At 41.3% G+C, this 15,103-nt stretch overlaps 1 protein-coding gene across 1 annotated transcript in view; it reads right to left on the reverse strand.

The window, feature by feature from the left end:
• LOC109908679 (forkhead box protein J3) overlaps positions 1-9,277 on the reverse strand; it is a 97,992-nt gene extending 88,715 nt beyond the window's left edge. Inside the window, exon 1 of the mRNA XM_020507331.2 lies at positions 9,022-9,277. The gene's annotated coding sequence lies outside the window, so the exon portion shown is untranslated. The remainder of the gene's footprint in view (positions 1-9,021) is intronic.
• Positions 9,278-15,103: the final 5,826 nt, after the last annotated feature.

Raw genomic sequence — 15,103 nt, forward strand, 5'->3', positions numbered from 1 at the left:
TCAGAAGTTTACATACACTCAATTAGTATTTGGTAGCATTGCTTTTAAATTGATTCATTTGGGTCAAACATTTCAGATAGCCTACCACAAGCTTACCACAATAAGTTGGGTGAATTTTGGTCCATTCCTCCTGACAGAGCTGGTGTAACTGAGTCAGGTTTGTAGGCCTCCTTGCTCGCACACGCTTTTTCAGTTCTGCCCACAAATGTTCTATGGGATTGAGGTCAGGGCTTTGTTAAGCCATTTTGCCACAACTTTGGAAGTATGCTTGGGTTCATTGTCCATCTGGAAGACCGATTTGCGACCAAGCTTTAACTTCCTGAGTGATGTCTTGAGATGTTGCTTCAATATATATCCACATAATTTTCCTACCTCATGATGCCATCTATTTTGTGAAGTGCACCAGTCCCTCCTGCAGCAAAGCACCCCCACAACACGATGCTGCCACCAAGTGCTTCACGGTTGGGATGGTGTTCTTCGGCTTGCAAGCCTTCCCCTTTTTCCTCCAAACATAACGATAGTCATTATGGCCAAATAGTTCCATTTCTGTTTCATCAGACCAGAGGACATTTCTACAAAAAGTACAATCTATGTACCCATGTGCAGTTGCAAACCGTAGTCTAGCTTTTTTATGGCAGTTTTGGAGCAGTGGCTTCTTCCTTGCTGAGAGGCCTTTCAGGTTATGTCGATATAAGACTCATTTTACTATGGATAAAAATACTTTTCTACCGATTTCCTCCAGCATCTTCACAACGTCCTTTCTTGTTGTTCTGAGATTGATTTGCACTTTTTGCACCAAAGTACGTTCATCTCTAGGAGACAGAGCGCGTCTTCTTCCTGAGCGGTATGACGGCAGCGTGGTCCCATGGTGTTTATACTTGCGTGCTATTGTTTGTACAGAGGAAATAAGCAAACAGGAAACCACTCACACAGAAGTGGCGCTCCTAGTGGCCGGAGACTAATGCAGGGAAACTTAAATCAGTTCTACCAAATTTCCATCAACATGTTAAATGTGCAACCCAAGGGGGAAAAAATCTAGATCACCTGTACTCCACACACAGAGACGCGTACAAAGCTCTCCCTCGCCGTCCATTTGTTAAAGCCGACCACAACGCTATCCTCCTGATTCCTGCTTACAAGCTAAAATTAAAGCAGGAAGCACCAGTGACTCGGACTATAAAAAAAGTGATCAGATGAAGCAGGTGCTAAACTACAGGACTGTTTTGCTATCACAGACTGGAACATATTCCGGGATTCTTCCGATGGCATTGAGGAGTACACCACATCAGTCACTGACTTTATCAATAAGTGCATCGAGGACGTCCCCCCCACAGTGACTGTACGTACATACCCCAACCAGAAGCCATGGATTACAGGCAACATTCGCACTGAGCTAAAGGGTAGAGCTGCCGCTTTCAAGGTGCGGGACTATAACCGGGAAGCTTACAGGAAATCCTGAACCAACAAACAGGCAAAGCGTCAATACAGGGCTAAGATTGAATCATACTACACTGGCTCCGACGCTCGTCTTATGTGGCAGGGCTTGCAACTATTACAGACTACAAAGGGAAGCACAGCCACGAGCTGCCCAGTGACACGTGGCTGTGCCACCAGAGATTCTGGGTTCGAGCCCAGGCTCTGTCGCAGCCGGCCGCGACTGGGAACTCCCGGCACAATTGACACAGCGTCGTCTGGGTTAGCAGGGATATCCTTGTCTCATTGCGCAATAGCAACTCCTGTCGTGGGCCGTGTGCAGTGCACGCTGACCAGGTCGCCAGGTGTACGGTGTTTCCTCCGACACATTGGTGCGGCTGGCTTCTGGTTTAGGATGTGCGTTGTGTCAAGAAGCAGTGCAGCTAGGTTGGGTTGTGTTTCGGAGGACGCATGGCTCTCGACCTTCTTCGCCTCTCCCGAGTCCGTATGGGAGTTACAGCGATGAGACAAGACTAAAGACTACCAATTGGATACCACGAAATTGGGGAGAAAAAAGGGGTAAAAAAAAGACCTGGCCGGGTGGTGCAACAACCTATCCCTCAGAGTAACCAAGACTAAGGAGATGATTGTGGACTACAGGAAAAGGAAGACCAAGCACGCCCCCATTATCATCGGTGGGGCTGTAGTGGAGCAGGTGAGAGCTTCAAGTTCCTTGGTGTCCACATCAACAACAAACTAAAATGGTCCAAACGCACCAAGACAGTTGTGAAGAGGGCACGACAAAGCCTATTCCCCCTCAGGAAAATAAAAAGATTTGGCATGGGTCCTGAGATCCTCAAAAGGTTCTACAACATCGAGAGCATCCTGACTGGTTGCATCACTGCCTGGTACGGCAATTGCTCGGACTCTGACCGCAAGGCACTACAGAGGGTAGTGCGTACGACCCAGTACATCACTGGGGCTAAGCTGCTTGCCATCCAGGACCTCTATACCAGGCGGTGTCAGAGGAAGGCCCTAAAAATTGTTAAAGACCCCAGCCACCCCAGTCATAGACTGTTCTCTCTACGTCCGCATGGCAAGCGGTACCGGAGTGCCAAGTCTAGGACAAGAAGGCTTCTCAACAGTTTTTACCCCAAGCCATAAGACTCCTGAACAGGTAATCAAATGGCTACACGGACTATTTGCATTGTGTGCCCCCCCATCCCTCTTTTTACGCTGCTACTACTCTCTGTTTATAATATATGCATGGTCACTTTAACTATACATTCATGTACATACTACCTCAATTGGACTGACCAACCAGTGCTCCCGCACATTGGCTAACCAGGCTATCTGCACTGTGTCCCACCCACCACCCGCCAACCCCTCTTTTACGCTACAGCTACTCTCTGGTGATCATATATGTGTAACAGTATAACTTTAGACCGTCCCCTCGCCCATACCCGGGCGCGAACCAGGGACCCTCTGCACACATCATCAACAGTCACCCACGAAGCATCGTTACCCATCGCTTCACAAAAGCCGCGGCCCTTGCAGAGCAAGGGGAACTACTACTTCAAGGTCTAGCGCGCACCGCTAACTAAGCTAGCCGTTTCACATCCGTTACATATGCATAGTCACTTTAAACATATCTACACGTACATATTACCTCAATCAGCCTGACTAACCAGTGTCTGTATGTAGCCTCAATACTTTTATTGCCTACTGTATATATCCTGTCTTTTTACTGTTGTTTTACTTCTTTACCTACCCATTGTTCACCTAATACCTTTTTTGCACTATTGGTTAGAGCCTGTAAGTAAGCAGTTCACTGTAAGGTCTACTACACCTGTTGTATTCGGCACACGTGACAAATAAACTTTGATTTGAATGTGGTACCTTCAGGCGTTTGGAAATTGCTCCCAAGGATGAACCAGACTTGTGGAGGTCTACAATTTTCTTCTGAGCTCTTGGCTGATTTCTTTTGATGTTCCCATGATGTCAAGCACAGAGGTACTAAGTTTGAAGGTAGGCCTTGAAATACATCATCAGGTACACCTCCAATTGACTCAAATTATGTCAATTAGCCTATCAGAAGCTTCTAAAGCCATCACATCATTTTCTGGAATTTTCCAAGCTGTTTAAAGGCACAGTCAACTTAGTGTATGTAAACTTCTGACCCACTGGAATTGTGATACAGTGAATTATAATCTGTCTGTAATCTGTCTGTAAACAACCAAATGACTTGTGTCATGCACAAAGTAGATGTCCTAACCAACTTGCCAAAACTATAGTTTGTTAAGAAGAAATTTGTGGAGTGGTTGAAAAATTTGTTTTAATGCCTACAACCTAAGTTTATGTAAACTTCCGACTTCAACTGTACGTACAGGGGTCCTACAATTCCAAATCAAATACACTACATGACCAAAAGTATGTAATAGGCATTAAGGAGTTGGTCCCCCCTTTGCTGCTATAACAGCTTCCACTCTTCTGGGAAGGCTTTCCACTAGATGTTGAAACATTGCTGCGGGGACTTGCTTCCATTCAGCCCAAGAGCATTAGTGAGGTCGGGCACTGATGTTGGGTGATTAGGCCTGGCTCGCATTCGGCGTTCCAATTCATCCTAAAGGTGTTCTGTGGGGTTGAGAGCAGGGCTCTATGCAGGCCATTCAAGTTCTTCCACACTGATCTTGACAAACCATCTCAAACTGTTGCCATAAAGTTGGAAGCACAGAATAGAGGTCGACCGATTATGATTTTTCAACGCCGATACCGATACCGATTATTGGAGGGCCCAAAAACCCTGATACCGATTAATCGGCCAATTTATTTATATGTAATGACAATTACAACAATGAACACTTATTTTAACTTAACATAATCCATCAATAAAAATCTATTTAGCCTCAAATAAATAATGAAACATGTTCAATTTGGTTTAAATAATGCAAAAACAAAGCGTTGGAAAAGAAAGTAAAAGTGCAATATGTGCCATGTAAAAAAGCTAATGTTTAAGTTCCTTGCTCAGAACATGAGAACATATGAAAGCTGGTGGTTCCTTTTAACATGAGACTTCATTATTCCAAGGTAAGAGGTTTTAGGTTGTAGTTAATATAGTATTTATACGACTATTTCTCTCTATACCATTTGTATTCCATGTACCTTTGACTATTGGATTTTCTCATAGGCACTTTAGTATTGCCAGTGTAACAGTATAGCTTCCGTCCCTCTCCTCGCTCCGAATGAATGCTTACGAGCCTGCTGCTGCCTACCATCGCTCAGTCAGACTGCTCTATCAAATATAAAATCATAGACTTAATTATAACATAATAACACACAGAAATACGAGCCTTTGGTCATTAATATGGTCGAATCCGGAAACTATCATTTCGAAAACAAAACATTTATTATTATCGCATATACCCTGACTCTGCGTGCAATGAACGCAAGAGAAGTGACACAATTTCACCTGGTTAATATTACCTGCTACCCTGGATTTCTTTTAGCTAAATATGCAGGTTTAAAAATATATACTTCTGTGTATTGATTTTAAGAAAGGCATTGGTGTTTATGGTTAGGTACACGTCGGAGCAACGACAGTCCTTTTTCCGCACCGCATCGATTATATGCAACGCAGGACACGCTAGATAAACTAGTAATATCATCAACCATGTGTAGTTAACTAGTGATTAAGATTGATTGACTGTTTTTTATAAGATAAGTTTAATGCTAGCTAGCAACTTACCGTAGCTTCTTACTGAATTCGCATAACAGGCAGTCTCCTCGTGGAGTGCAATGTAAAGCAGGTGGTTAGAGCGTTGAACTAGTTAACTGTAAGGTTGCAAGATTGAATCCCCGAGCTGACATGGTAAAAATCTGTCATTCTGCCCCTGAACAAGGCAGTTAACCCACCGTTCCTAGGCCGTCATTGAAAAATAGAATGTGTTCTTACCTGACTTTCCTAGTTAAAAAAGGTGTAAAATATATATATATATATATATATTTTTTTTTTTTTTTTCGATTAATCGGTCGACCTTTAGCACAAAATCATCTAGAATTTCATTGTTTGATTCGTCCACAGGACTGCTAGATGGTGAAGCATGATTCATCACTCCAAAGAACGCATTTCCACTGCTGCAGAGTCCATACACCACTCCGGCCAACTCTTGGCATTGCGCATGATGATCTCAGGGTTGTGTGCGGCTGCTCGGCCATAGAAACCCATTTCATGAAGCTCTCAATGAACAGTTCTTGTGCTGACGTTACTTCTAGAGGCAGGTTGGAACTCGATACTAAGTGTTGCACCCGAGGACAGACGATTTTTACGCGCTACACACTTCAGCACTTGGCGGTCCAGTTCTGTGAGCTTGTGTGACCTACCACTTTGCTGCTGAGCCGTTGTTTATCCTAGACATTTCCACTTCACAATAAGTAGTCTCCTGTTGCCATACCTCCAAAATCACATTGCTGTCATGCCTTCCTTGGAGGTCTGGAGAATTTGATATTGCAAAAATCGTTTTTTCAAAAACCCTCCCCCCACATGTCCTTTGGTAATCCGTGATATACGTGATATGTTCGGCAATGTTTTCAGACTGGAAAGGAGACATTTTGCAGAGAGTTGTTTGCTAGTTTCAACATAGCAGAAAATTCTGTTTTGTCAGAAGTGTGCTCTATGCACAAAATCAACATACAGTGCTTTCAGAAAGTATTCATACAACCTCGTGTTACAGTCTGAATTCAATTTTTTTTCACCCATCTACACACAATGTCCCATAATGACAAAGTGAAAACATGTTTTTAGAAATGTTTTTCAAATGTATTGAAAATGAAATAAAGAAATCTCTCATTTACATAAGTATTCAATACATGCTATAATCACCTTTGGCAGCGATTACAGCTGTGATTATTTCTGGGTAAGTCTAAGAGCTTTCCACACCTGGATTGCACAATATTTGCACATTATTATTTTAAAAATTCTTCAAGCTCTGTCAAGTTGGTTGTTGATCATTGCTAGACAGCCATAGATTTTCAAGCCAATTTAAGTCAAACTGTATCTAGGTCACACAGGAACATTCAATGTCATCTTGGTAAGCAACTCCAGTGTTTATTTGGCCTTGTGTTTTAGGTTATTGTTCTGCTGAAAGGTGAATTTGTCTACCAGTGTCTGTTGGAAAGCAGACTGAACCAGGTTTTCCTCTTGGAGTTTTCCTGTGCTTAGCCCTATTCCGTTTATTTTTATCCAAATAAAAAACTCACTAGTCCTTGCCGATGACAAGCATACACATAACATGATGCAGCCACCACCATGCTTGAAAATATGAAGAGTGATGTGTTGTGTTGGATTTGCCCTAAACATAACGCTTTGTATTCAGGACAAAAAATTAATTTCTTTACTACATTCTTTGCAGTTTTACTTTAGTGCCTTATTTCAAACAGGATGCATGTTTTGGAATATGTTTTATTCTGTACAGGCTTCCTTCTTTTCACTCTGTCATTTAGGTTAGTATTGTGTAGTAACTACAATGTTGTTGATCAATCCTCAGTTTTCTCCTATCACAGCCATTAAACTCTAACTGTTTTAAAGTCATCACTGGCCTCATGGTGAAATCCTTCAGCGTTTACCTCCCTCCCGGCAACTCAGTTAGGAAGGGCGCCTGTATCGTTGTAGTGACTGGGTTTACTGACATAACATCCAAAGTGTAATTAATAACTTCACCATGTTCAAAGAGATATTCAATATCTGCTTCTTTTTTTACCTATCTAACTATAGGTGCCCTTCTTTGCGAGGCATCGGGAAACCTCACTGGTCTTTGTGGTTGAATCTGTGTTTGAAATTTACTGCTCGACTGAGGGACCTTACTGATAATTGTATGTTTGGGGTACAGAGATGAGGTAGTCATTCAAAAATCATGTTAAACACTTATTGCACACAGAATGAGTCCATGAAACGTATTATGTGACTTCTTAAGGAAATCTTTACTCCTGAACTTATTTACGCTTGCCATAAAAAAGGGGATTAATACTTTTCATTTTTTATAAATTTTCTAAACTTTCTGAGAACACAATTCAACTTTGACAGTATAGGATATTGTGTGTAGGCCAGTGACCAGGATATTTTAGTCAAAAACATGGTTGCATCTGCCAAAAGGCTGAAATAGCAAGACAATAACCCCAATTACACATCAAAATCCACATAGAAAATGGTTTAATTGGCCACAAAATCAAAATTTTGTCATGGCCTTCTCAGTCTCCGGACTTGTCTGATTAATCACGCTGTCATACACAACTTATTGGTATATACAGCCTGACACATTGGAGTGCAACATTTTGTACATTTTCCTTACAAGCAAGAATGTTTAATACAATTACATAGAAATTTACTCTGCTGCTTGTCTGTGCAGTTTTTCTTTCAGCCGCTCAACATTTGAGAGAAAATATCCACAGGAAAGTACTATTTACCAGACTTTTTAGAGTGCCGGTAGGTTTGCCACTGCCAGCTGAATGCGAGCAACGTTTGGTCTATGGTTTGGTTATGCTCAGTTATTGTTTATGATTTACATATTGTGCAAGTGTTTACACCACAAAGCAGGCGTCAGTAGATTGAAAATACAAACCGGAAATACAACCCGACAGAACCGTATACCTACCGGCTCTCTAAAAAGTCGGGTAAACAATACTTTTCTGTGGATATTTTGTCTTAAATTTTGAGCGTCTGAAGGACGAACCACACAGACCTTTTTTTTGGAGTAAGTTTAAATGTATTTTCATTAAATATTCTGGCTTGTAAGGAACATTTACACCCCAATGTGTCTGCCTGTATATACCAATTAATTACAGCCAGATTATTCCTACAATCTACGGGCTTGAAACCCATTGAAATACCGTGGTTTGAATCAAAGAGGGCAGTCCATAAGCGCAGATGAAGGATGTCAAGGATCTGGAAAGATTCTGTATCTAGGAATTGTCTAAAATCCCTCCCCATGTGTTTTCCAACTCTTAAAACATGGTGAGGTATTGAAAGGTATTGAAAACAAGATGAGGTATTGAAATGTATTGAAAACAGGGGTGTCAATCATTTCACCCCTACCTTTTTGAGAGAAAAAGAGAAGTATAAAATAATAATTTCCCATTTTTTTGCAAACAAAATAGCTCAGCATTTGAATTATAGTTATTTATTTTATGCAGTCAATTTCTGATGATTTTTTATTTTGGACCCTACCATATGTCACCACTTCAGAAGTTCAGGCATGTCTAAAAAGTAGCCTATAGTGCATGCATTGATGCATACATGTCAGAATGTTTGCGCAACAGTTTCGATCAATTTCCAAATTCAATGTCAAAGTCATTCTGCTCCTTGCAAGGCAATTAAACAACACAATCAATCAGATAAGCACGACCCAGGATCACCCTGGAAAAAAAACTTGTGGAAGTTTAATTCAAAGCTATCCTCAAATAACATGGGCTGTCTATATGCATGACAGGGAGAGAAAACCTGTCAAGGCCTGTACGCAACGCAACCCCAAAGCTCAATTAAAATTATTTGCCTATGTGAGATATTTTCTCACCGGCCTTGCTTACAGACATTCCCCAATTCTTCAGTTTACTTACCCGGGTGGATGGTTATGAACCGGTTAAAATTTTACAGAGGTTCAGCGGTTCCAGCGCTGCACTTGAACATTTCCTCCGAGCACTGAGCTTCTTCACCTTCTAGGGCTGTCACTGAAGTTGCATGCCCCATGCAATACTCGTGTCACATTGACCGGTTCTGTGGTCAATTGTGTGCCATGAATTGGAGACTTCCTCATCCCGCTATTCGCGTTTGCTTCTCCAACAACAGGATCCCGCCGCGTCTCCTGACTCCGTTCTCTTGCTAAACCACCGGAACTACTTCCAATGCCAGCCGGAGCACGTTGAAGACAAATCCATGCACCACAGTCTGGCAACATATTTAAAATCTACATAACTAGTTCCCGTGTTACATATTTAATAAACTTTTCGTAGGTAATTAGTTATCGCCAACAACGACTTGCTAATAATAATAATAAACTGTTATTTTTTCTTCTTCTACGAATCTAATTTACATATATAGCCACAGGACATGTTAAATTAGACAGATTCTAAAAATGATGCATGGATCAAACTAGTCATCATTACAATGTTGATTTGCTTTCAGGCATGTCTTCAGTTTGTGTTTAAAATTGTCATAGTTAGAAAAGCCTATTATTTATGTAGGCAGAGTGTTTCAGTAGTTGGTGGCACAATGAATGAAGGAAGGAAGGAAGCAAGAAATTAAGCAAGAAGGGAAAGGAGAAAGGAAATAAGGAAGGAAGGAAGGGGAAAAAGGAAGGAAATAAGACATAATTTGCATACACATCACTTCCGATAGCCTACATCACAGGACATACAGTATATCACAAGATACGATCAGACAGGGAGACATATATATACAGTAGATGGTGAGTTATGGTTTATAGTCCTTCAGTGATTAGGAAACTGATGCTGGTTGGTGAGAATGAATTGTGTGTCAGATTTATCCAACAAGAGTCCCCTCTGGTGGCTGCTCTTGTTATCCTGCTATCCCTCTCCCTTTGGTAAAGGAGCTGGCTCAGTGGTGGAGGGGCAAGGCGATCGAGATTCTATGATTTATGATGCTATATGTCTTTCTTTGAGCAAGGTCATGTTAAGTCATATTTATAGATAGTTTATAAATCTGTGAAGCATTTTAATATCATTTTAATACATTGCCATACATTGAGTTTATATATGGCTACACTGGCAATCATAACAGAATCCTACCCTGTGTATGATCAGGATGATGGGGGGACTCCAATCCCGGCCTGGGGACCCCCTGTGGCGTGACTGAGAGCAGGTATTCAGCCTGATGAAGACCTTCAGGTCAAAACGTGGCATAGTGGGTTCAGGGGTTTCCCTATGTGAGGGACATTGTGGTTCCACCATTTCACCACCTGCCTTCACCTTCTCACTCCCACCTTCGGTTACAGAGAGAAGGTTCAGTCCTCTGTGCAGCTTCACTCCTCCTCCATCCTCCTGGCTTTGATGCCTCCTCTGCTCCTGTGTAATTCTCTGTGGCCCTTAGAGACCAAACCTCAAGTTCCGTAAACCACAATGGGCCTACCTCTGGAAGCTGACAGGTATGTGAAGATGTAAATGGTGGACAGTTTGATATCGACCTTGACAGATGGTTGGTTCTGAGCACCAGTTCAGGCTGTCAGTCAGGCCAGTTCAGGCTGTCAGTCAGTCAGTCAGGCGGTCAGTCAGTCAGTCAGGCTGTGTGTGTGTAGACATGTTTAACTATACTTGTGGAGACCAGAAATCCCTACAAGAATAGTAAACAAACCAATTTTGTTCATCCCCACAAGGTCAAATGCTATTTCTAGGTGGTTTAGGGTTAGGGTTAGGAGCTAGGGTTAGTTTTAGGGTTAGGAGCAGGGTTAGGTTTAAGGTTATTTTTTTGGGTTAATGTTAGGGTTAGGGTAAGAAATAGGGTTAGGTTTAGTGGTTTTGAATGGGACTGAATTGTGTGTCCCCACAAGGTTAGTTATACAAGTCTCTCTGTGTGTGTGTGTGTGTGTGTGTGTGTGTGTGTGTGTGTGTGTGTGTGTGTGTGTGTGTGTGTGTGTGTGTGTGTGTGTGTGTGTGTGTGTGTGTGTGTGTGTGTGTGGGTGGGTGTGTATGTGTGTATGTGTGTATGTGTGTGTGTGTGTCTTTGGAGATTGTCAGAGCACATTTAAAATGAGGCGACTGACTCAGATTGTCTGTGATATATGCAGACTTCAACATTAACTGAAATAACTGCCATAGAGATACTTGCTTGTCCTGCCTTACCATCTTGGGCCTGTAGATGTCAGTAACAGACCTATGTAATTACAGCGTAATACCATTTCAAATCAAATCAAATTGTATCTGTTACATGCGCCTAATACAACAGGTTACCTTACCGTGAAATGCTTACTTACAAGCCCTTAACCAACAATGCAGATTTAAGAAAAATAAATACAAAGATTTACTAAAATAAACTAAAGTAAAAAATAAAAGAGCAACAATAAAATAACTATAATGAGGCTATATACAGGGGGTACCGTTACCGAGTCAATGTGCAGGGGTACAGGTTAGTCGAGGTAATTGAGGTAATATGTACATGTAGTTAGGGGTGAAGGGACTATGTATAGATAATAGATAATAAACAGTGAGTAGCTGCAGAATGAAAAGGGGGGGGGGGGTCAATGCAAATAATTCACAAATAGTCGGTTCTTGCATGTGTGGTGTATAACTACGGATACTGTATAAGAATAACTGTGTTCCTGGTTGTTCATGCCAAGCAATTAAGTTAAGCTCCCTAGAATATCCATCTTCATTTTCTTTATTTTCATGCCATCCATTATAACAGGGGTATTCAACTCTCATCATGAGGTCCGGAGTCTGCTGGTTTTCTGTTCTACCTGATAATTAATTGCACCCACCTGGTGTCCCAGGTTTAAATCCATAGCTGATTAAAGGGGGAACTATTTTTTTTAAACACAGTGGAACTGGCTTTGAGGTCAAGAGTTGAGTTTTAGGGGCACTGTAACTGTCACACCATGATCTGGTTCACCTGTCCTTGTGATTTTTTCCACCCCCTCCAGGTGTCGCTTATTATCTCCGGTGTATATATCCCTGTGTTTCCTGTCTCTCTGTGCCAGTTCATCTTGTTTGCCAAGTCAACCAGCGTTTTCCCTTGCTCCTATTTTTCCCAGTCTCTGTTTGTTTTTAGTGCTCCTGGTTTCGACCTTTGCCTGTCCTGACTCCGAACCCACTTGCCTGACCACTCTGCCTGTTCTGACTACCAGCCTGCCTATCCCCTTGTACTGTTTTTGGACTCTGATCTGGTTTCTTACCCCTGCCTGGCCTGACCTCGAGACTGCCTATCGTCTGGTACTGTTTGGACCTGGTTTGTGAACTCTCGCCTGTCCCCAACCTGCCTTTGCCTACTCCCTTTGTTATAATACATATTGGAGTTCTACCATCTGCCTCCTGTGTCTGCATTTGGGTCTCGCCTTGTGCCCTTATAATAAGATAATTTGCAAAGAGTATATGTCTTTCTGCTTACATGTCTGTATACAGTAATGAGGTTCATTCCTGGGGCTTTGACTACAGGCTTAAAGCTAGCCTGTGTACCATTCTGTTTCGCTAACATGCCACTCCATGTAGTTGTGAAATAAACTGGTACCCAGACCAGGTAACAGTTAGTATCAGGAAAACAGGGATATTCAGTCAAGGAGACAGCCAAGCAATCTTACTCATTCAGGATTGGGCAATCTTGACCTGTGACTTACCCATGGCTGATTATAAACATAGTTAATTGTTACTGCACATCAACGTTTCAACTGTGAGTCAAAGTTCTCAGTATTACTGGGAGAGAGATGTATTATGGCAACCCCAAACTTTTTTCCTAAAAGAGTAAATTGCTTAATAATTTACTTGTTAGCTTAGATTTTCTTGATTCATGAACATTTTCAGCGAACCATACTGGAATAACATTAGGCAAACACGACCATAGAAAATGAATAGTATCTGTTGTCTTTTAATTCTCTTTGTTTTAACACCCCACATACAAAATGCATTATAAGTTTATTAAACATGGATCTTTGCCACCTTATTTTTTAGAGGTCAGGTCCGCTCTGCCTGAGTGTATAACAATCTAAATATTTTCTGTAGACTTTTAACAGAGCTTTGTTCAATACGTTACTGAGAGGGATCAAATAGGGAGGAAATAGAGGGTGTCTTGGTGGTGTGCATGGTTGCAGTGCAGCACCTCTCCTTTCGGTCTCTCCCTGCTCTGCTCTCTAAACTGAGAGCCCCTTGAGAGGGTTTTGTGCATGCGGGAACAGCCAGGTGTTTTTTTGTTGTTGTTGACATAATAGTGTGTGTTAGCAGGAAGGATAAACCGAAGTCACGATATGCCTGGCTCATATTGATATCATATTGAATGTTAAATATTGTTGCCAACAACATTATTAACCTTTTAGTGCAGTGGGCTAAATCGGGGTCACACAGAGTGCATCATGGTAGTCTTCAACAAATCTACTTTAAAACAAAAGTACAGTATACACCTCACACACATGGTTATGGGCTGAAAGTACCGAAGACACCTGTACCATGCCAGATATATTCAAGTTTGAGTGTGCATCCCAATATTACACTTCATAGACTGAAATATAACAAAACCGTTTGACATAGAAACACCAGATCTTCGGCGGGTTTAAAGTAAATGATAATTATTTATTAATTATACAAGTATGAAAACCGTTTGACATAGGAACACCAGATATTCGGCAGGTTTGGCAGACTCACTAAACACAAATACTGTGTTTGTAAATTATGTCTGAGTGTTGGATTGTGCCAATGGCTGTCCATAAAATAATAGAAAACAAGAGAATCACGCTGTCTGGTTTGCTTGAAGTAAGACTAGCATTTACATTGGACTTTTACACAAGTATGACAATTGAGTACTTTTTCCACCACTGTACTTAAGTACATTTAAAACCAGATACTTTTAGACTTTTACTCAAGTAGTATTTTACTGGGTGGCTCTCACTTTTACTTGAGTCATTTTGTATTAAAGGGATACTTCAGGATTTTGGAAATGAGGCCCTTAATCTACTTCCTCAGACAAACTCGTGGATACCATTTAGATAAAGGGCCTCTGCCAAAATCCCAAAGTTTCTTTACTTTTACTAAAGTTTGACAATTGAGTACTTTTTCCACCACTGATTATATGTCAGTACATGTGACAAATTGCAACATCTTATTTAGAGATGTGTTGCTTTTCACAGTCTCTTGTTCAGATTTCTTTCATTTTACTCAACTGGCTTAAAGTTCTTCCTCAGAGGAATCTTCATGGCTCCTATCAGCTTGACTCTTGATATTTGTATTTCTTATTTCCCTTTTTTGTGTCAACATTTCTAAAACGTGGATGCAAACTGATTTGTCTATCTTGCGTAGCCAGCCTCCCCAATTCTCGTCTCGTACACTCGACTATTGGAAGTCTGGCGAACATCCGATTTGGATTTCGAGTTTGAATGGGAACGGTGGCATTCATTTGGATTTGATTGTCTCTGAGTAGAAATAATGTTTACCCTCAGAGGCATTGGGCGCTCAAGTGGTAAGGCTCAAGCAACCGACTGTAGACGAAAGTCGAGGAGTGATGTCGGGGGAGGTACAACTGCGACAGAAGAAAGTCAGACACTAATTTGGTTTTCTAACATCAAGGCACAGATCAACATGGCAGTGTTGCCATTGTTAATAAAAAACATTTTTCTCTCTGTCTCCAACCCCCATATCACACAAGTTGAAATAATATCTGTGTCAATTGTACAATCAATTAGTGAGAGAGAGAGACTCAAATATCGCATATCCTATCCATAATTTTAGTATCTTATGCATGCAAGTCAGATTTGGTTGTTGTTCCTTTTTCTAAAAATATGCTTGCTCAGCTCCTCGACAGCTGCTACCGGAGCACCATAAGTGAATCCCACAATTTGTCCAACTAATAATAGTTTAGATTGGGCATCCTTATACCCCTGCGCTTCAGCTTTTGCAAATTCTTACTCTAATTTTGCACTAAATTAATTTACAGCTTGGTTTCTTGCTTCTGTCTTAGTCTTCCTCTCAAGAGAAGCTTTCTCTTTTT

Source organism: Oncorhynchus kisutch, linkage group LG17, assembly GCF_002021735.2.
Source record: "Oncorhynchus kisutch isolate 150728-3 linkage group LG17, Okis_V2, whole genome shotgun sequence".
Taxonomy (NCBI): Eukaryota; Metazoa; Chordata; class Actinopteri; order Salmoniformes; family Salmonidae; genus Oncorhynchus; species Oncorhynchus kisutch.